The sequence below is a fragment of the Mustela nivalis genome (assembly GCF_964662115.1).
Source record: "Mustela nivalis genome assembly, chromosome: 16".
NCBI lineage: Eukaryota > Metazoa > Chordata > Mammalia > Carnivora > Mustelidae > Mustela > Mustela nivalis.
Window position 1 is genome coordinate 14,129,091 of NC_139035.1, and position 21,092 is coordinate 14,150,182.

The following is a 21,092-nucleotide window of genomic DNA, read 5'->3' on the forward strand; positions in this document are numbered from 1 at the left end:
TCCCGTAAGTTCCCCTAAGTAGCTGAATGGCTTAAAACAACCAGGGTGGGGGAATCTCCAACTCATATCTAACAGGTAATCATTTTTTTAAGTTGAAGTAATATAACTTCCCTCTTCCTCTAAATCATGATTCCTTATGGTTTTCCTCCACCAGATCTATGGTTCTTAGTTTTTAAGTGATAGACAAAATGCCAGGAAGAAAAAGGAAGTCATTGTCCAAAATTTAACCTTAAATTATTATTTCCTTTTGTGTGTGTAAGTCCCTAATGAAATGATCATTTTAAAAGCTAAGCTTTGAGAAAAAGGGGCTTCTAAATTTCAGAACTTCCCTTCATGTATGTAAGCAACGTCATTCTTTGAGTAGCATTATAGAATTTTACAGGAGCAAAGAATTTAAATTATGACATAAGGGACATTCTCATCTGCTTGGGGAGAAAATTCAAAGTTGTTCTGGACCAGGGAGGAGGAAGAATTGGAAAATGCAAAACAAAAACAAAAAACAAAAAGCAAAAACAAAACAAACAAAAAAACAAACAAACAACCAAGGAAACTAGCCAGGTATGTATATCCCTGACTTTTCGTGCCATCTGCACTAGGAGCTCCCCAGAGGAATGGGGTTTGTTCTTTGCCCTCCTGTGAACACACCAGGAAAATTTCAATCCTGCTATCCTCTCCCCCTAATGCCTGCATGTGTATTGAAACCTCAGCAATATGGTAGGTTAACCTGGCTGAGGGAGTTCTTGAGGTGCCACAAAGTACACCTTCTGGCTTCCCAAGGCTTGTCCTCAGTATACATGGAATTCAGAAGTTCCCAAAGGCTCTATGAAATGATACAGTGGTACTGAGAGGCCAGAAGACAAGCAGAGATCTGGAGTTGAAACGAGACGGCCACAGAGTGTAAGGATGCCACCACTAGATGCAAATGACCAGGACCACGGGCAGGATTAAACACAAACCCCAAAAGACCAGATGGAAGAACTACTCCTTCGTGGCCACCAGCCCAGGGTATCCGGGGAACAGACCAGACTTATCCTGCAACAAAGACCAGCAAGGACTTAGAGGCCAACTCAGGCACCCCTCCCCACCCACCAGGACAGCTTCCTCCCAAGCACAAATGCTGTCCATAGCTGGTAGGTGGAAGAGAAGAAAAGCCCCGAAAGACTGACATTGACCCCAAAGAGGCTATTGTCAACGTGAGAAAGGGTTGCCTTTAGTTGTCAAGTTGAAGTCCCATCTTGTGCACCTCCACTTCTCTGTAAAAAAGGGATCAGAGCAAAATGAGAATTTACATCAGGAAGTTACATGCTCTATGCTTTTAACTCAACTGAGTGTAGTGCATGTGATTTTTAACCCTGACTCTATTAATGATGCAAAGTTGCTGGTCAAAATGCCCAGAAGCCCTACCCATGCTTTAAGTGATACAATGCAGGTGACTAGAAATACACATCATGTTATCTAAATTGTATAGTTTTGAAAGGCTTCTCATCTACTATTAAATTATAAAATTTGGGGAGTTTACATCATAAGTCCAATTGGAAGGAAAAAACTCAGTCATTACAATTTCCACCTAAAAGTGTTATTTCTTTGCCGTCGGTGGAGAGAACAGAGGCACTCCGGTGTGCCCTTTATTGCACTTTGCAAATATTTCATCCTTTACAGATTCAGAGTTTGTGGCAATTCTATAAAGAGCAAGTCCATCAGTGCCATTCTTCCGATGGCATTCGCTCACTTCATGTCACATTTTGGTTATCTTCACAATATTTCAAACTTTTTCATAATTATTATCTTTGTTTTGGCAGTCTGTGGTCAGTGATCTTTGACGTCACTATTGTCATTGTTTTGGGTGCCATGGTCCCCTCCCCTTTAAGACAGTAAATCGACCAGACAAACCTTACGCGTGTTCCAACTGCACCACCAGCCAGCCCTTCTCCATCTCTCCTCCTCAGGCCTCCTTGTTTCCAGCGCCACCACAGCATTGACATTAGGCCCGTTAATAACCGTGTGATGGCCTCTAAGTATCCAAGTGAAAGGAAGATTCACAGGTCTCTCGCTTTAAATCCAAGGGTAGAAATGACGAAGCTTAGAGAGGAAGGCGTGTTGAAAGCTGAGATGGGCTGAACGTGAGGCCTCTTGCCCTGAATGGTTAGCCAGCTTGTGAATGCAAAGGAGAAGTTCTTGAAGGAAATTAAAAGTGCTGCTCCAGTGAACACACAAATGATAAGAAAGCAAAACGGCCTTATTGCTGATATGGAGAAAGTGTTAGTGGTCTGGATAGGAGATCAAACCAGCCACAACATTCCTGGAAGCCAAAGCCCTGATCCAGAGCAAGACCCCAGCTCTCTTCAGTTCTATGCAGGCTGAGAGAGGGGAGAAAGCTGCAGGAGAAAAGTCTGAAGCCAGCAGAGGTTGGTTCATGAGGTTGAAGGCAAGCAGCCGTCTCCAGAGCATACAAGTGCCAGGTGAGGCAGCAGGGGCTGAGGGAGAAGATGCAGCAAGTCACCCAGAAGGTCTAGCTCAGAGGATTCCTGATGGGGGTTACGCTAAACAACAGATTTCCAAGGTGGACAGAACAGCCTTCTCTTGGAAGAAGATGCTATCTAGAATGTTCATAGCTAGAAAGAAAAATCAATGCCTGGCTTCAAAGCTTCAAAGCATAGGCTGACTCTGGTTAGAAACTAAGGCAGCTGGTGACTTCCTCTTTAAGCCAATGCTTGTTCACTGTTCTGAAAATCTAAGGCCCTTACGAATGATGCTAAATCTACTCTGCTTGTGCTCTAGAAATGGAACAACAAAGCCTGGATGACAGCACATCTGTTTACAAATTGTTTACTGAATATTTTAAGCCCACTGTTGAGACCTAGTGCCGGGCAGAAAGATTCCTTTCAAAAGATTACTGCTCGCAATGGCCACAGTCGCCAAACTGTGGAAAGAGCCAAGATGCCCTTTAACAGACGAATGGATAAGGAAGATGTGGTCCATATACACAACGGAGTATTACACCTCCATCTGAAAGGATGAATACCCAACTTTTTTATCAACATGGATGGAACTGGAGGAGATTATGTTGAGTGAAATGAGTTAAGCAGAGAGAGTCAATTATCATATGGTTTCACTTATGGAGCATAAGGAATGACATGGAGGACATTGAAAGAAGGGGAGGAAAAGTTGGGGGAAATTGGAGGGGGAGACAAACCATGAGAGACTGTGGACTCTGAGAAACAAACTGAGAGTTTTGGAGGGGAGGGGAATGGAGGGTTGGGTGAGCCTAGTGGTGGGTACTAAGGAGGGCACATATTGTATGGAGCACTGGGTGTGGTGCACAAACAATGAATCTTGGAAAACTGAAAAAAATACAATAAAATTAAAAAAAAAAAAAAGATCACTGCTCATTGCCAGTGCACCTGGTCCCCCAAGAGCTCTGCTGGAGATGCACAATGAGATGAATGTTGTTGTCATGCCTGTTCACACAACATCCATTCTGCAGAGGTTAGAGGACATGCAGGGAGCTGAAGTTGGAACAAGATGACCACTGATCAAATAATTCAACTTCCAGGTATTATCATTTAAGAAATACATTTCATAAGGTTATAGCTGCCATAGATCCTGACTCCTCTGAAGAATCTGGGCAAAGCAAGTAAAAACCTTCTGGAAGGGATTTGCCATTCTGGATGCCATTAATAACATGCATGATCCATGAGAAGAGACCCAAATATCAACACGAATAGGAGTTTGGAAGAAGTTGGTTCCCCACCCTTGTGGATGACTCCGAGGAGTTCAAGACCTCAGGGGAGGACGTGACCGTGGACATGGTGGAAATAGCAAGAGAACCAGAATCAGAAGTAGAGCCTGAAGATAGGACTAAATGGCTACAATCTCATGATAAAACTCTACGGGAGGAAACATGCTTCTTAAGGATGAGCAATGGAAAGTGGTTTCTTGAGATGGAATCCACTCCTGGTGAAGATGCTGTGAATATTGTTGAAGTGACAACTAAGGGTTGAGAATATTACAAACTTAGTTGATAAAGAAGCAGCAGGGTTGGAGAAGACTGATTCCACTCTTGAGAAAAGTACTCCTGTGGACAGAATGCTATCTCTGTAGCATGACATGCTACAGAGACATTATTCATGAGAAGAAGAGTCCGTTGCTCCAGCTAACTTCAAGGCTGTCTTATTTTACAAAATGGCAACAGCCACTCAGGCACCAGCAACCATCACCCTGATGAGTCAGCAGCCATCGACATAGAGGCGAGACCCTCTCCAGCAATTATTATGAGGCACTGAAAGCTCAGGTTTGTTTCTTTTAGACAATAAAATAATTTTAAATCAAGGTATTTATATTGGTTTTTTAGACATAATGCTATTGCACACTTAATAGACTATAGTATAGCACAAATACAACTTTTATAAGTACTAGGAAACCAAAAAATTTATTTGACTCACTTTATTGCAATACTTGCTTTATTGCAATGGCCCAGAACAGAGCCCATGGTATCTCCTAGATATACCTGTGATAAAAAACACAAAGTCATACATGTAGTTATGCTATGAATCTATATTTGTCATTTAGAAAAATAACACATCAGAAGTTTATAGGCAAGGGGCACCTGGGTGGCTCCATTAGTTAAGCATCTGACTCTTGGTTTTGGCTCAGGTCATGATCTCCAGGTCACGAGATCGAGCCCTGCTTCATTTCTCTTCCTCTCTCTCTGCCCCTCACCCCACCTTCTCACTTACTCTCTCTCTCTCAAATAAATAAATACATACATACATCTTTAAAAAAAATTCCTGGGAAAGACATTATCTGCTACATGTCGTCAGAGACTTTGCACACACTATCTTCGGTATTCCTCGAACTACCAGGTAAACCAGGCATTATTCTCATGTACTAGATGAGGAAACTGAAACTCTGATTAATAAATCAAGATTTACATTTCCAATGTCACCAAAGCTAGAAGGTACCAGAACTTGTATTGGAATGCACCAACACGATCTTGGTAGGACTCTTTCTGTTCCCCTGCATGGCCCAGGGTCTCGCACCCCTGCCCAACTTTTCATACAGAGACCTGCCTAATGACTATACCCCTGATGAATGCCCCAGGAGATGCCTCCTGCTATCTGGAGATGGACACTGAAATGTCCCGTCCAAACTGCCAACTTCCAATTTTATTTGACCTTACTAAGATCCAGCAGCCCATGCCATCTCCCCAACTACATCAGGAGACTTGTTCTTTTTCCCTCAGTCTCCTTATTTCGACGGGAGATGGAAAGAATTCTTTTTTCTCTCTGGCTGCCACCTTTGCATTCACTCTGATCAGTGCATTCAATTCTTTGTAGAAAAGGCCAAGTTGCTTTTCTGGTTCCTCAGCTTCTCAGACTCCTGGTCTTCAGGACCATGGTCTTAACAAATCAGCAGCAGAGGTAGGGACCTCATTGGCTGGGCTGCTCAGGCTCATTCAGGTTCCTTCTGATCCTTGCCTGTCCTGAACATTCCACAAGAAGCATGCACGAGGCAGAAAGGAAGGTGCCATGATCGCTTGGAAAACCAGCCTCCAGAAGAATCTGAGATTAGCATGCTGGTCTCCAGAAGACACTTAGACGACTGCTTCGGAATATGCAGGCATCCCATCCTCTGGAGTCTGAACCATGTGGTAGGACAATTATGGTGGGCTTTCTGAAGTTGTGGAAAGGACTAAAAATGGCCAATTCCTCAGGACATAAGGAAAAATAGGCATGGAGCCAGGGGAAACCGAGAAGTAAGCCAGAAAGAAATGAAAGCTTTTCTGCTTTTCTTTACTATTCCATTCGACATTAAAAGCCCATTTTACTAGCAGAGTCCTTTGTAAACAAATACTTTCAGGGGCTCCTGGGTGGCTCAATGGGTTAAAGCCTCTGCCTTCAGCTCAGGTCATGGTCTCAGAGTCCTGGGATTGAGCCCCATATCGGGCTCTCTCTGCGGCAGGGAGCCTGCTTCCTCCTCTCTCTCTCTCTCTCTCTCTCTCTCTCCCTGCCTGACTCTCTGCCTACTTGTGATCTCTGTCTGTCAAATAAATAAATAAAATCTTAAAAAAAAAAAAAAAAAAAGAATACTTCCAAATTCCCAGACCAGTGAAAATGAAGATTCATAGAGCTGTTTGGAGAGACTGTACCCTTATATGCCTTTGTGAACCGATACAAATTAAATTGTGGCTGCCCTTTTTTAATGACTGGGTAATGATACTTACTTCATGAAAACGGCTAATTCATAATTAGAAAGCTTAGAACATAGAGTTACCCAGAGTATTTGACTTAAGGGAGAATTTTGCCCCCAAACGGACTCAGAACCAGCTAGCTGGTATCATGGAAAATCCATGTGCTTCTGAATTAGAAGGACGAGGTTGCCTCCCAAATGCTATAATTTAGTAACTGTGTGACCTTCAAGTCCTTCGAACACTCTGTGCCTTATTTTTCTCATTTATAAGTGAAGGGAATGCTATTGTCCCTCCCCTCACCTGATGCTACACGAGATAGGCACGTGCACCCACCCAGAGCAGCTTTGCACGGAGGAGACACTTAGCAAATACAACTGTAATTCTTAAGATGGTAAAAGACATCATTTTTAATAGTGCTACGACTTGTTCTTCCGTATCTAATTCTTCCCTTCTCTTTCTACCAACCTCTACATACCCTTGCATTCTGGCTTTCCATACGCCCCCTGGGACACTGAGAATCTTCCCAAATTCTGTGGTCTCGGCCCCTCCCTTTCTCATGCAAAGTATGAAGAGTTGTTTGGGAATATGGGAGACTCTCCCAGGCTAGCTCTCCCCTCCACTGAGACACCGCCCTCTGCCCTTGTCTTGATTTTCCCCATCATTTCCTCTTTCTCTGGGCCAGACCTGGATAAACTTGCAGCTTCCTTCCTTCGTGCTCTCTGGAGAGCTGAGAGCTGCACACTTGAAAGCCTAAAAACTTGTCATTTCCACCTTGAACTAGTGGCTGACCTCGCCAGACAGCCTGGGAAATGAATTAGTGTCCTTAAGCAGAGACAGAATGTGAGCAGTGACCCAGCTCCCCTAAGCGACTATGGAAACTGTCAAACGGTAGTTAAAGTTCCCTTTTTCCCAACCCCTTTAATTATGTTGAAAACTATGTCATATTGTTTTTGAAAAAGTTAATGAAATAGTAGGTAAAGGTGAACCAAGGAACATAATTTACTTGGATTTCCTTGCAAGCTTTTGATAAGGTCCCTCATAAAAGGCTATTAAGGAAAATAGATGACCAGAGGGCTATGGGCAAAAGTCTTTTTGGTGTATTAAAAACTGGTTAAGCTATTTTAGAAGGAAGAATCACTGATGCTGGCTACTTCTTGGAGTGGAGAGAGGTTAATCACAAGCTGTCCCCAGTGTTAGTGTTCGGACTTAAAGTGTTTGAACAATTTATGAAGGAAAAGAAAGCCAAGTTAATCAAAGACACGAAATGATTATCATGGTACAAGCTTCCCCAAGTGCTTGTCCTGAGTGAAGTCTCCTTGTCCATCAGGAATGCAGTCCTTGGAGGGAGAATGGGGCATGGCCCAGAAGAGGAAACTTCCAAAGGTGGGAACTAAGTTTCTGAGAACCCTTCGGAGAAAGACCAAAAACAAAAAAAAGCAAAAAAAAAAAAAAAAAAAAAAATGCTTTTTCTGTGATGGGCCCAAGCGCAGCCCGGGCTGAGGCTGCAGGGAGGGGCGTGACAACCTTGCAAGTGTCCTTCCCACCCTCCCAGCAGATGGTGTTTTAAGGCCATGAAAAATCAGAAATGAGTGGCATGGGTGGAAAGCATTTCAGCAATACGAAGACACCATTTTGCATGCTCTTCATTCCAAAGATGTAAAAGAATGATACTATTGGGAAGGAGAAACAAAGGAATGTAATGGGAATAAGGCTCCCCGGCGGAATTCTTGTATTCGACCTCGTGCCGCAGAAAATAAACACGGGACCCTGAAGGTCTGTTTGCTGCCTACCTTAGGGGGCAACAGGAAGACCTTCCCTGTTACAGAAGAAGACAGACCTTCCTTTAAAGCGCTTGTAATCTAACAATACGCTTATTTTCGCAGCTTCCCTGCCGCTCTCCACCGCCCAAATATTTTCACCGTAAAACAGGACAGAAGGAATGACACAAATATGTGGATACTGAGGAGGCACATCCCAGCTCTTCCCCGAGCCAGGGCCCTCATTAATCTCTATGACACTCCTGACTGAGTCTCACCTGTGTTTTTTCAAGATCAAAAAGTCCCAAATGCAAAAGTCACACAGCCATCAGTGGCAAAGTTCATTCGAATCTTGGTTGGCCAGACTTCTTTTCTTCTGCCTGCTCAAGTCCTGGCTCTAATTCAGATGGGGTGTTATCTGCATGGCAGGAATGCCGCTATTTTGAGAAAGACAGAGAGAGTGCACCAAGTAATATACTGGACATAAAAAGGCCCCTCCAAGGGGCACCTGGGCGGCTCAGTTATTTAAGGGACCAACTCTTGGTGTCCACTCAGGTCATAACCTCGGGGTCCTGAGACAGAGCCCCGGTCAGGTTCCACAGTCAAGGGTGGAGTCTGCTTGTCCCTCTGCCTCTCTTTCCCACCCTGCCTCCGCTCTCTTGCTCTCTTTCTCTCTCATAAAGAAATAAAAGCTTCAAAAAAACAACACTCCTCTTGAAGGATCCAGCAATACACCCACACAAATATAGTCAAATAACTTTTGACAAAAGCGCAAAAATAATTCAATAGAGAAGCGATGGTCTTTCAAACAAGTGGCACTAGAACAACTGGTATTAGAAATACTGTTTTTTTTTTTTAATATTAAAAAAAGAAGGGGCACCTGAGGTGGTGCAATTGGTTAAGTGTCCAACTCTTGGCTTCTGCTCAGGTCACGATCTCAGGGTCGTGAGATCGAGTCCCGTATCAGGCTCTGTGCTCAGTGCAGAGTCTGCTTAAGGTTCACTCCCTCTCCCTTTGCCCATAATAATAAGCAAATCTTTAAAAATAAACAAATAAATCTTTAAAAATAAATAAATAAAGGTTAACAAAAATAGATCCTAAATGCAAATGTAATTATAGAATTATATGGAGAAAATCTTTACAACGTTTGGGATAAACAAAAACAGCCGCCAAAGTGTTATCCATTGGGGCGCCTGGGTGGCTCAGTGGGTTAAAGCCTCTGCCTTCGGTTCGGGTCATGATCCCAGGGTCCTGGGATCGAGCCCCACGTCGGGCTCTCGGCTCAGCCTGCTTCCTCCTCTCTCTCTGCTTACTTGTGATCTCTGTCAAATAAATAAATAAAATCTTTAAAAAAAAAAAAGTGTTATCCATAGAAGAAAAATATAAATAAAACTGGACTTGATAAAAATTCAAAACCTCAGGACCCGAGTCATAAGCAGGAATTGAAACAAAAAGCAAACCTTTCATTTTTCCGACGAGACTAAGCGACATAAAACCTTTTCTCCAGGACATGAGAAGCCGAGTGAGCAACTAAATTGAAAAATGACAGCACCTCAGCTAACTTTTCCCCAAAATGGGTCAGGTAGAAATTAATGGCTCTTTCCTCAGCCTTCCTAGTAATTTGTGTGCTTTTATCGTACTTAACACACTCTATTGTCGCTAATTGCCATAGACTCATCCCATCTCATGCACAAATGTCCTGAGTTGTGAGCTCCTTGGGGGCAGGGCCAACTATTATTGTATTATTATTATATCTGTGCACCCTTGGAACTGAGCAGAAGAGTGACACAGAAGGTGTCGTCAATACAGGGTCGAAGAATGAAAGAAAGGAGGAGGAAAGCAAGAAAGGACGAGAAAGACATTGTGAGAAGAGATAGATGGAGAGAAGGAAGGGGGGGGGAGGAGCAGAGGGAAATGTGTGCCTGGGGCGGAGGAACCGCGAACCGAGGACCCGTAGGGTCTGCTAGGAGACGGGGCAGTGTCTGCTGTGGGAAGGGGCAGCCATGGGCCAGCTGGGTCATCTGGGGCCCTGTGACCCCAATCAGCCTGTGGCCATGAGGCCAGGCCACTCTCTCGGAAATCACCACCAGCCTCTCTCAGGAGACGCAGTGTGGTTCGGCACAGGCCCGACCGCAGCTGAGGCAGGAAGAGGAGGCCGCGGCGGCGGGCTAGTGCCTCTGGGTCTACTCCCCCGGCTCCCCGGCCACAGGTCTGGGTATCGGAGCCAGAATCGCTGGGTCAGGGTGGCCAGGAGCTGCTGGCATGGCCAAGCTCTCACGTTCTCGCCTTTCCAATGGCCCGGGCTGGGATGCTGGGGAGACGGGAGGGGCCAGGCAGCCAGCAGCCCAGAGTGAGAATTTCCCCTTTGCCAGAGCCAGCTGCTGGCTGCCATCTGGGCAGGGGCAGTGCCAGTTTCCCAAATCTGCCTTCCCTCTGGAAAAGGGGAAGAAAACTCTGTGCTGAGAAGATAGCTTCTCCCTCCATCCTGAGGCTCTCGGTTAAAAACCCAACAAAACCAGCCTTTACAAAAACGGAAGCGATGGGAAATGCTACTCACTGGGCTGTTTCCAAAGGAATTTGCTTCTCTTGGGGCCTTGACATCCACAAAAAATCTCTATGCACCCTCCACGTCTCCAGGCTCTTGCATTTCGCTTCGTGATAACCTTTCCTTTTTTTAAATTGAATCTCATGGTTTGCACAAATAAAAATTCATGTGTCCTTTACTTCTCCCATGTCAGGGTGGGATCATCTGCCTGAAGCTGATATTCCCCGACAGGTGGGATCTCGTCCTCTTGCTTCACTCTCTACCTGGGCTAACCTGGCACTCCCTGGATGCTTTCTGATGGGTCCATTCCTGCAGTGAGCGCCTACTGAATACCTTCTGAACACAAGGGCACAGAACTGTTGAAGAATCAAAGAAGGCCCAGGTCTGGTTCTCAGAGATGAGATGAGCCAGCTCAATGGAAAACTTCCTTCAGGTCCTCCTGGAAGTCGGCTGCAGCACGTCAGCCCCGAGACCACAGGGTACTTACGATGCTGCACTATGTTTCCCGGAGGCGACGGGAAAAGAGTTAGCCCCGGACAGAGCACAGAATCAATGAGAGCTTCTGCAAAACCAAGCAGAGGCAAGCTTTATCCCGGGGTGAGAGTGGATATATTTAACAAGCCACCCGCCATGAGCACTGACCGGTCAGAACAAGATCCAGGATTTCATTTTTTACGGTGGCTTCATCTCTCAAATCCTTCCTCTCCATCTCGATACCTTTCTTCTTAGCAAAGCACAGAACTGACCCAGCCTCCCACCACCGCAAGCAGACAGACGTGGGGAAAGAAGTGCCCAGGGCCGCCTGAGAAACTCATCTTCACAGAGCCCCTCGTGGTCTTCCCAGGTCAGCCTCCCAACTTTGCTGGCTCCCTTGTTCTGGAGCAACTCTCAACGTGGTTACCATTCATGCAATAGTTGCAAGAGGCAGGCTGAAAGACACGGAAGGTCTCGAGAGCGAGGTTGGCTCTCTCCAATAGACGGCTTGGTCTCCCAGCTCTCAAGCCTTAAATGTTTAGCCTGCTGGGGGACAATCAAGCCCTTAAGAAAAAGTGGCTCGGGCGCCTGGGTGGCTCAGTGGGTTAAGACGCTGCCTTCGGCTCAGGTCATGATCTCAGGTTTCTGGGATCGAGTCCCACATCGGGCTCTCTGCTCAGCAGGGAGCCTGCTTCCCTCTCTCTCTCTCTGCCTGCCTCTCCATCTACTTGTGATTTCTCTCTGTCAATAAATAAATAAAATCTTTAAAAAAAAAAAAAAGAAAAAGAAAAAGTGGCTCGTGTTTTCCTAATTCACAGGAACGATGCTATCTTGCTCTTTGAAGTGTTTCCTGAGTTAACTTACAATTATGAGAAACAGGGGGTCCTTACCATGTTTTTCACTTAACCTGGGTATTTAGCACGGGTAACACATGTGTATTACCCACGTTACCCATGTAGGCTGCTAGGATTGGGCCCACAGGGAGCGCTCCTTGCTTCATGAGTTAGAATGTGAAGGATCTCCTTTGCGCTCATCACAGTTGCTGAGACAGGCAGGGCGGGCATCATCAGTTCCCACGCTCGCAGCCCAGCAGAGCTAACTAGCCGGTCCCAGCAGGCACAGTAGGGGGCTGAGTTAGACCAAAAACTGGGTCTCCTGACGTCAAATTTAGCGCCCTTTCCATAAGCCAGATTACTAACCGATAAGATGAACTCCAGCATCTTAGGGATGATCCCACCCACTTGAGACAGGAAGTTAAATCAGCGCTTACACGGATGGGTACCCAGGTGAAAACATAGATGGTCTCGTGGCTGAGAGCACCAGCTCTGACTCGGGGGGTGATCCCTCGCCAACGATGCGCTGTTGGGCAAGTTAACCAGTCTCCCCAAGTCTCTGCTTTTTTATCTACAAGAGGAAACGGTGTCTTTCCCACCAGTCTTACAACAGTAAGACTGAATGACCCTGATCGGTCCAGCCTGGAGTAGGTGCTCAGTACATGATCGAATTCTTTGTTACTTTTATTATTTATTTCTGAGATAAAGCCCTCCCTGGGGCTGCCTCTGATTTCTCTGAGCTACCAGGAGCTCCCGCTGTCTACTAACTGTCTCCTGCACTATCCGCGTCTTCCCCAGGAACGACGCTTGTCTGTTTATTGGGCACTGACTCTTTCCAGGCATCCTCTCATACTTTAGAAAGAGTAATTCAGTTCATCCTCACAACTCTGTGAGGGCAGGTGCTCTTCGAATCCCTATTTGACAAGCAGGAAAACTGAGCGCAGAGAGGTCGAGTCACACTTCTAGGAAATGGCAGAGCCCGTGATTCTAGCCAGGTGGTCCAGCCCCAGAGCCAGTACACCAGGTGGGCCCGCCTTCTATCAAAGGATATACCTTAAATCAAAGAGCTATGATTGGAGTACCTTCCTGACCCTCTTAAATCTCACTCAGAAGTCTTTATCCTACTCTTCCACCAGAGCTTGGATAGAGCTGGAGTCTCTTCCTAGAAGTTTCTTGAGCCCTGAGGTCTGAAGAGCCAGTTATTAAAACTGACTAACTTGCGCCGTGGAGTCGAGCTATAAAATGCTCACCAAAATCCATTTCAAAGTGCTTATCGAGACATGGCATCATGGCAGACTGAGATACCAAATGGCCCACTTCTTTGTTCATATTCTAGCCCCTTCCTGATAATTTGCTGGCCTCCTAGACCCTGGAGCCATATTCCCCATGAGGCTGAGATACCACCAGGAAAGGGCTGCCTGGCCTCCAGGGATGTGCAATGAAGGAAGACAAGACAGGCACAGATGGACATATGGAAATCCCAGTAGACAGAAGGCATTCCGATAGACCTCAAAGGATCATGGGGATGGAGGGACCTTTGTGCAAGCTCAGCCTGAAGGAATGAGACCTGCTGATGCCCACAGAAGCAGCCCCCGAGGGACAATGAGGAGAACTTACACCATCGTGAAAAGTGCCAACAGAGTGAAAACAGGTTTGTTGGCAAATCCCAAAGCTCTAAAACCACGAGACATCTCCTGGTTTGAAGGAGGAAGTCTCAAGACAAATAAAAGGTAATCCTACTTCAAGACATGAGTGGTCTTCAGAGGTGCTTCCAGAAGGGACGGGACCAAGCACAGCCACTGGCAGGACAAAATGTCTCACTTACCAGCCCTTAGGTTTCCCCATTAAACCCGGGCTCGCATGCATGACAGGCTCACACGAAGATCTCACGGGGGACTCTGCTGTTGATTTTTTTAAAAATAAATAAATAAAACAACTACGAGTTTTATCTCTTTATCTCCTCAGTTCAGAGGGGGAAAAAAGGGACACAATCTGTTCTCCCAGTGGGACATCCACCTGATTAGATGTCATAAAACAGAGTAGTCCTTTAGTTAATAATGGCTGGAATGCCTCCGACCCACAGTTACTGGAAAGAAAAAAACAAAAAAAACAACAACACCTAACTAGAGATAAACTCCCTAGGGCTTCAGATCCGTTTTGCAATAAGCTGTGTTATGAAGGAAACCTGGCCCCGAAAGATAGTTTGAATGCAAAATAAAGACAGTTCACATGCTTTGAAGCAGAAACAGGGCTCCCGTGGAAGCACCAGAATCATATTTTCAGAGGATCATTATATTTCCTGCCTCGGACTTTATTTGGGTCCCACCGTTCTTTTATACGAGTCCTATTTTTAGTCTTCAGAGGCACCATATCCTGCCAGGCAGGGGCCTCAGCGGGGCAGGCCTGGGCAGCTGGGGTGTAGGTTGGGTGCCTGGAGAGGCAGGAGAGCTGGGCGGGGAGGAGGCAGGCAAGCTTCCAGGAGCAGGTGCAGTTCTGAGAGCCAGGCAGGCTGGAAGTAGGGCCGGGGGTGGGGGGCCACAGGGAAAAGATTAGGGAATTACCATGGGTTCGGGGAATAGGGCTTCAGGGTCTAGGAGGTCAGCAAATTATCGGGAAGGGGCTAGAATATGAACAAAGAAGAGGTGGGCAAGGAGTCTGAGTTCTGTCCTATATCCTGCCACAAAAGAAAGGACACGGGCTCCCAGGCATGGATTTGAGAACCTTGAAGACACTGGCTAAGTGAACAGAAGGCCAAATGATGATTCATCTTTTATGATGGTTTCTCACATATGAGGTCTCTAAGATGGGCCAATTCGTAGAATCAAAGAGTGGCACGGTAGTCACCAGGCTAGGGGGAAGTAGAGGGTTACAACAAGCCTGCATCAAGTATCAGTTAAGATAACAAGCCCTAGAGTTCTGTTGTACAACATCGAACCTGTAGTTAACAATACTGTGTTGAATACTTAAAAATTTGCTAAGAGAGTAGATCTCATGTTAAGGGTTCTTGCCTCAATCAAATACGTTTTTTTAAAAAGCATGGATTTAAGGTGAAGAGGTACAGGATGTGTTTGATTCAGGCAAGAGCAAATGTGCCAGGCTTGCAATGCCTACAGCCAGAGGCCCTCGAAGAAGATGACAAAAACATCTGTAGTCATTAAAAACTGTTGTAAAAGAAAAACTCAATCTTCATTTAGCATTCATGCATGACCACTAACCCTAGGAGACATCACCATTGGTGAAGAGGTAGAAGAAAAGCAAAGCACGGGGTCTCCTGAGTGAGGAGTGGCCAAGAGATATTCTTTATCTGCAGGGGTTTTAGATTGAGTCTCTATCTGGGGGCTGGGCCCCATCTTCTAGGTGGATCTCTAGACTCCCTTAGGTGTTGAAGAAAAAGAATCCTGAAATTCTTTTCTGACTCCCAGTTGCTTCCCACCATGTCACCCTTGCTTGGCATTTTCCATTCTGTGTGTCTCCAAAAAATAACAGGGAAGTTATGAGGAAATGCCATGGCACAGAATCCAAGAGATTGATTTGACCCCGTCATCCGGTTGTCTTTATTTCCAGGTATAACAGACCTACCTTTCTTCCCCGGGGAATCTTCTTTTCCTTCCCACATCCCTATCCGGACTTTTCTGCCCTTTATGTAATCAGCATATCTCTACTTTTGTCTCCCGATGCCTTCCTCCTCTGGACCTGAGTGTTGTCGAAAGAGGCCTATGGAGAAATGGGGAGGAGCAGGAGGGACCTCAGAAGCAGACCCCAGGTAATTCCTGTCCCATGTAGGAGAGGCTGGGGGGGACCACATTACTGACGGTGGAGGTAGGAGGTGAGCTGCCATGACAGTCATAGTCTGGGAAACAGATCTCTGAAATCCCCTCATGCGTTGGCCCAGCCCTTTGTAAAGGAAGACACAAAAGGAATTAGAGAAGAAGATGATGCCAGCCCACTACAGGAAAAAGGAGAAGTAGAAGGAAGCGAACGGCTGAGCCTTGCAGAGCAGACACCCAAGGCCCGGATGGCAGTGGGTACCCCAGTGGAGCTGGGGGCCCGCGAGTCACAGCAACTGCCTCACTGCGTCATTATGCACACAGACCCAACCTGCACCGTTCACTCGCCCATATATTCGTGTCCCTTCTAAGTTCCATGTGTTGTGCCAAGTAATGAAAATGGACAAGATATTCCCTACTGGTGGGCACCCATCTATGAAGAGCACAGGCAACACAGGCCTTGGAGGAAGCACTGAATGAAGGCTGAGACAGGCCACATACTGGTTGGAAGGCAATGTTCCTGGTCATCAAAATGGTGGAAGGGACAAAACAAATCGTTATGGTATGTATTTGGTGAAACAACTTAGAGAAAACCTTTTTTTTTAGCAGCACATTGTCCACAGAAAGAGATTCACTTTTGTTGAGAAGATGCTGGCTTTCCTGAGGATAAGGATCCGTTGATGTCTTTGACTAAGAAACTCAGAAGAAAGCTGAATGTCTCTTGAGAAGAAAAGGAGGACATAGGCAGTGGTCACTTCAGGGAGAGTTTCAGAGAATGGGGAAGGAGACCCAGAGGTCCATGACCAAAGAGGAACGCTACCAAGAGAAGATGAAAATCTCAGTCTTCATCTAGTGCTGGGTGTTGTATCATGTAGCATTCTCTTTCATCTCCCCATAAGTCACATCCGGTTTTCTATTACTCATTGATGCTCTGCGGGGTGGGTCTGTCTTGAGGGGATGTGGTAACGCCCGGAGTCTCACTTCAACACAGTCACAGGCAAAGGTTCTCGGTGGGAGAACTAATCCATATGAATTACTTCGAGGGCACACTTTTAGCAATGCATTAGCAAGTTTCGATGTGAAAGGCATGTGCTCAGGAAGTTGAAAGAGAACTAACCCGAGGACAGGTGGTTAATCAAGGCGGTCTTCCTGAAAGAAGAAAATGAACTAAAGATCCCTTAGGAGATAGATTCAGGTGGTGAGCACACAAAGGTACCTGGCAAGTTCACAGAGACCCCCAAAATGCATACACTGTTTTCCGACCTCAGTTCAAGACCCAGACATACGCAGACAGACACGCGTGTACTCAGCTATCCCAACACCTGTCACAGAGGAAAACTCAGGAACGCACCAAGCCATGTATCCATGCACACAACCAGATATCACTTAGCACTTCACAGTCTGCCAAAGTGGCCGTTGCTGTCCCTGAGATGTACAAAAAAGTGTTCATTAGTATTAAAACCATGTTCCTGGCAAAGTGCAGAAAATTTATAACTTGTTAGACATTTTTAGTGGAAAATGCCAAGACATGGCAGAGGAGGTTGAGCACGTGGCCCTTGAAACCATCACCTTACAGAGCTACCGTGGGTCCGGGTCTTCCACGGAGAAAAGCGATCCAATTTTAGCAACATTCACAATCATCTCATCAAAGTCAGAGTGCGGAGGCTTTAGATGACACAAAAAGGCAACTCAGGAAAGAAGAAAACTAATAGCCCATAAAGTGTATATACATAAAGTCAGCTTCACTGGAAGTTAAAGAAATGCACATAGAAATGACATGATGCCAGTTTTGCCCTACTGGGCAAAGTTTCGAGAGAATTTAAAAGCTCAGTCTTGGTCCAGATGGGAGTGTGGAGGCAAGACTCTCGCCCACAGCACGAGGGATAACCCTCACAGGAGGCAGGTCTACAGTCCACTCTGAAAGTCTGTGAGTCCACTTCTAAGTCTGTCTTAATGGAATACTCAGGTAAGTGCATAGAGACATGTACATAGGGATTTTCATCAAGCTGGTCTTTAAAATACAAAAAAAAAAAAAAAAAAAAAGAAAAACCAAAGAATAGAAACTACCTAATACCTAGCACAGGGAGATTATTAAATAAAGTACGGTATCCATTCAATGAAATACTGTATTGCTATTATAGGAATAATGTAAGGTTTCATGACATAGAAAAATGTTATAATACACAGCAGGATGTTGTAAATGAGAAAAGCAGATCCCGTAGGCCATATAATATGATACTCTTTGTAATAACAAAACCAGTTAATGTCTTTGGTGGTTTGACCAGAACGCAAGCTGTTACACATTGTCTAAAAAAGTGACTGGCTTCCGAGTCAGGCAGCCCAAATCCAGAGTCTTTATCCAAACACTTGTCTGCACATACACGTAGACCAAAGTCTGGGAAAGTGCACCAACGCACGAACGGTAACGCATCGGGCAGCTCTAGATGGTGGGATTGCTCAAGGTTTTGTTTTTCCTTCTCACTTGTCAGTTTCTCAACATTAATTCATTTCAAATGTATATAAGTAATACTTATAAACCACATTCAATTTTTCTCTAATGAATGCTTTCTCTGTCTAGAGGCAGAAGAAAAGTAAAGCCGAGGAGAAGCATTCTCAAGGGAGAGGGCAAAGATGAGAACCAAGTAGAATGACCCCAGCTCTGCATTCCCGGGACCGAGGACCTTATAGAAAGAGAAGATTTTCATTTTCCATAACAAGGTAGAGAATTTCCAGAACCTTCAAGCCCTCTAACTTCCCACGTCTTCTTTCCCAGATCCTTCAACCCAAAAGGAGTCCAGGATACTTCCTTGGGGCGGCTGCCGACCCCGACAGGCACACAGTGGCCTTGAAACAAAGGGTCTCCTGCAGAAACATCTGTGTGTGGACATAAATATGCATGTGCCACTGTCCAACAGGCATTTCTTGAGTTCTGTGCTGGGCACTGGGTGACCCTGAGGGGCGTAATTTAAAGAAGAACAGCCTCTGCCTTCAAGAAACTCCGATTGTTGGGGAGACAAACTGAAAGTGCATGATTACGGGACAGGTGACCCTTGGAGAACATTGGTCTGAACTTCACAGGGACGCTTGCAATGTGGGTTTTCTTGGATAAACGTGGTGCCGTCCTATAAATGTATTTTCTCTTCCTTGTGATCTTCTTAATAACAATTTCTTTTCTCTAGTCTACTTTTTTTTGCAAGAATGCAGGATACAAAACATACACAAAAGCTCTGTTAACCACCTGTTTTTGTTATCAGTAAGGCTTCCAGGCAAGAGCAGGCTCTTAGTGGTTAAGTTTGAGGAGAGTCAAAAGTTATATGCAGATTTGTGTCTGTTAGGTTGGCACCCCTAACCGGGCGCCATGTTGTTCAATGGTCAACTGTGTTGTAGGGCTAGTAAAGGCGGTTAAGAAACAGTACAGGGGCACAAAGGGGGGGCATCTAATGCCTGTAACATCCTATACTCACCTCTATCATCAAGCCCGTTTCATTCCATAGTTTAATTGTGTGCTTTCTCATTCATCTGTCCAATAGTTGACTAACTCCTTGGGGGCTGGTGCCGTCTCTCCTATTCATATTTGGGTCCCAGTGTCTGGTGGCAAGAAGTATTCTTCATCAGCAGCTTTGCCTGAATGAGTGTTTCCAAATGGAGATGGCTCAGGTGGTAATCGTCTCCAGTCTGGCCCACCAAGGATCAGGCCAAGGGAGAGACTACACCTGGAAGAGAGTGCCCTAGAAATCTCTCTGGCTCAGACAGAGGGGATCCGAGGAACAGATAAGAAGAAGAAGGAAGGAATTGCTAGGCCTGGAGAACCCAAGTGCCAAGACCAAGTTTAAAAAACAGCTGATTTGTTCTGGTCAAAATAGATGCTGCTACAGCAGAGATGAGTCACAAAGGGCCTTCTGGATACACTAAGTTCATATTTTATCTTGCCAGCTATGAGGATTTAAAGAGAGAGAGAGAGAGATGCAATCAGATTTAGTTATGGGGACATCACCCTTGTAGCGCCGTGGAAAGGAAAGCCAGGAAGGAAGAAAAGGTGCAAGTCGGAGGCAAAGGAGCCAGTTAGCCCAGGAGACTCCTGCAGGAAAACAACCGGGAAATAATCAAGGCCTTGATGAAGCAGGTGTTCCGCGGGTGGGGAGAAAAAAGCCACCCCAACGTTATTTTCCTCCAGGCCAGCTTGAAACCATTCTCAGGCATAGAGAACACTTGAGAACTGATGCTGGGTGCAAGAAAGGCAAAGACAGTCGTCAGGACCCAACCATCCTGCCCGCAGAGCCAATCCCCCAAGGTTTGAAACCCCACCAGCACCTCGAAACACACCGTGCCCCCACGCAGAGCGGAGACATCCAGGCACCCAGAGAAACACTCAGAAACAGGCAGCAGAGGAGGGAACAGTGCACTGCAGAGCCCAGCATCTGTGCCTAGCAGCTGCCAAGCCGTCTCCATGTGTTCCTGCAGCTGTCGGCGTGAGAGCCACGGAAGACGGAACAGAAGGAAGAAAAGAACGTTCAGCAACAGGCCCAGAGCGCCAGGCAGGTGGGTGGGCTCTGGGGCAACCGAGGCCAACCCACTGGGCCATCCTGGGAGTGCGGCTGCCATGGCTGAAGAATTGACAGCCAGAGTCCCGCCAGACCAGCCCTGCAGCAGGGCAGGGTGCTGACCTCCTCACCTGAACCAGGTGACCTGGGGAAGCCAAAACTACACTAGCCTCATAGGCTCCTCTCATTTGATTTCAAGGCCCCCATCTCCACCGCTCTGAAGGCACGGCACGGTCCGTTATCGCTCTCTGTTCGAATCAGTGAATCAAGGTGAAGTCCAGGGGGAGAACTGTTTGAAAAGCTCATGACCTCCTCCCTACCCAGTCATCAAAGAGATGATCTCTGGTATCATTATTCAACCAAAATAGGGAATTACTGGTTTTGCTACTCTACCTGTGGGAGGTCGGGGGAGTGGGTCCACGGTGATTAAACCAATCATTCAGCCACTAATTCAGAGCCATATCAAGGACCTACCAAATACAGAGGCTAGGCTAGGCTAGGCTAGGCTTTGTGGCAGCTAACAAGACATGGCGGACAAAATAATAATGCCTGGGATGTTTGTCATGCTGTACAATGTACAGAGAAGTTCATCTGTCACTCTTTTTACAAGCAGAGCTCAAGTTCAGTTGTTTGCATGGTACACGGACCCCAGATACTTATAGCCATTGGTTGTTCTGATTAGTCAGCCCCCTCGTGATGAAGCACTTGTCAAAGGCAGCATCTTGAAGACCACCCCGGCCCACAGCAACATTTCGAGGTCATACTGACATTCTCCAAGTATGTAGCCTGTGACCGTCTCCTAGTAAGTGGCAAAGTCAGGAAGAGAATCCTCGAGCGGCTTACGATAGAGCTAAAGGGGGGGACAGAGAGCTACAGAGTCATTCTAGGATGACGTGAAAAGAAATGCCTGATGCGGGGCGCCTCGGTGGCTCAGTGGATTAAAGCCTCTGCCTTCGGCTCGGGTCATGATCCCGAGGTCCTGGGA

At 46.1% G+C, this 21,092-nt stretch overlaps 1 long non-coding RNA gene across 4 annotated transcripts in view; it reads right to left on the minus strand.

Moving 5' to 3' along the window:
- The window catches only part of LOC309850311, a 161,983-nt gene that overhangs the window by 64,046 nt on the left and 76,845 nt on the right, over positions 1-21,092 (minus strand). For 3 of the 4 annotated variants that reach the window (XR_014304181.1, XR_014304183.1, XR_014304184.1), the window contains one exon: positions 19,031-19,154. The exons of the other annotated variant lie outside the window; for it this stretch is intronic. This is a non-coding gene — a long non-coding RNA (uncharacterized lncRNA). The remainder of the gene's footprint in view (positions 1-19,030; positions 19,155-21,092) is intronic. 4 annotated transcript variants of the gene reach the window in all.